At 37.9% G+C, this 1,809-nt stretch overlaps 1 non-coding gene across 1 annotated transcript; it reads right to left on the bottom strand.

The window, feature by feature from the left end:
* Positions 1-1,191: 1,191 nt before the first annotated feature.
* TRNAA-AGC lies at positions 1,192-1,263 on the bottom strand. Its single transcript has one exon. It is a non-coding gene; the product is annotated as a tRNA-Ala (tRNA).
* Between the last annotated feature and the right edge of the window lie 546 nt (positions 1,264-1,809).

The following is a 1,809-nucleotide window of genomic DNA, read 5'->3' as shown; positions in this document are numbered from 1 at the left end:
GACTCCATCTCAATAATAATAATAATAAATAAATAAAAATAAAGTTCAGCTGGCCATGGTGGCTCTTGCCTGTAATCCCAGCACTTTGGGAGACTGAGGTGGGCAGATCACAAGGTCAGGGGATCGAGACCATCCTGGCCAACATAGTGAAACCCCATCTCTACTAAAAAGACAAAAATTAGCCAGGTGTGGTGTTGTGCACCTGTAGTCCCAGCTACTCAGGAGGCTGAGGCAGGAGAATCACTTGAACCCGGGAGGTGGATGCTGCAGTGAGCCGAGATCGTGACACTGTACTCCAGCCTAGCGACAGAGCGAGACTGTGTCTCAAAAATAAATAAATAAATAAATAATAAAGTTGAAGGATATGTAGCAAAGAAAATTACTTACAACAACCCAATATTATAATCCGTCTATAAAATAAACACATCTACTCCCTCCAACTTCATAAGGGTAAAAAATAAGAGTTTAAAATATGAAGCAGAGATAAGATTTATTAGTTACTTGTGAAAATAGCTCTTCAATTGTGTGCCAGTAAGTTGGCAGGGGAAAAAAAAATAAACTCAGTTTTAAAACAGAAAGATTATATATCATTATGTCTGTATACTTGTTATAGCCAATGTCTCTAAACAGAAAATTGTGTAGTAGTGCAAGAGAATTAGTAATAATACCAAGAATGATTAGATTCAGATTTCAAATCCCATATGAAAATAAATAACTTTTTTTTTTTTTTTAGAGACAGAGTTTCACCATGTTGGTCAGGCTGCTCTCGAACTCCGGACCTCAGGTGATCTGCCTGCCTCAGCCTCCCAAAGTGCTGGGATTACAGGCGTCAGCCACCACACCCAGCTTAAATAACATTGTTTGTTCTTAAACTAAATTATTATTATTTTTTCTTGAGGTGGAGCCTCACTCTGTCGACCAGGCTGGAGTGCAGTGGCATGATCTCAGCTCACTGCAATCCCCACCTTCCAGGTTCAAGTGATTCGCGTGCCTCAGCCTCCCAAGTAGCTAGGATTACAGGTGTGTGTCTTGATGACCAGCTAATTTTTTGTATTTTTAGTAGGGACAGGATTTTCCCATGTTGGCAAAGCTGGTCTCCAACTCCTGAACGTCAAGCAATCCGCTGGCCTTGGCTTCCCAAAATGCTGAGATTATAAGTGTGAGCCCCTGCATTCAGCCAGAAAAACTTCATGGAGGTGCTGGGGATTGAACCCAGGGCCTCATGCATGCTAAGCATGCGCTCTACCACTGAGCTACACCCCCTCTAATTCTTAACATCAGAAATATTATTCAACAGACACTATCCGAGTTAAGGGAAATTTTCGGAAAATTGAGACAAAAAAAGCATAAAGTTAATTCATTTTCCAGACAGAACTCTGCTAGTATTAGAATGAAATGCTTTAATTAGATAGTAAATTACTTGCTTTCTTGTACCTTATGTTATCTCTCTAGTGTGTTTGTTACAGTCCTGCATATTTTAAATAACAAAAACAAACTAATTATATATTTGGCATGATCAGTATGTTACAACATTAAGATCAGACTAATAATACACATCATCTACTCCACTGCCAATTTTTATACTCCCTGCAATCTTATAACACATCCTCACGGGAACAAAAAGTCTTTGTATTTATCTTACAGAGGGTATAAACATCAATTTAAAAAAAGAGACGCAAGCCTTATATAGTTAAAAGTAATATAATTAACATGATTACAAAAACATTTCTAACAAAGCAGAGGAAGTAATTGTATTGCTTGTAGTTCTATTAAGAGTTTATTGAACCATTAAAAAGAATTTCAAAACGG

The sequence above is a fragment of the Cebus imitator genome, unplaced genomic scaffold (assembly GCF_001604975.1).
Source record: "Cebus imitator isolate Cc_AM_T3 unplaced genomic scaffold, Cebus_imitator-1.0 Scaffold188, whole genome shotgun sequence".
In the NCBI taxonomy this organism is placed as follows: Eukaryota; Metazoa; Chordata; class Mammalia; order Primates; family Cebidae; genus Cebus; species Cebus imitator.
Note: the sequence above shows the minus strand (reverse complement) of the source record. Positions and strands in the feature narration are given on the sequence as shown.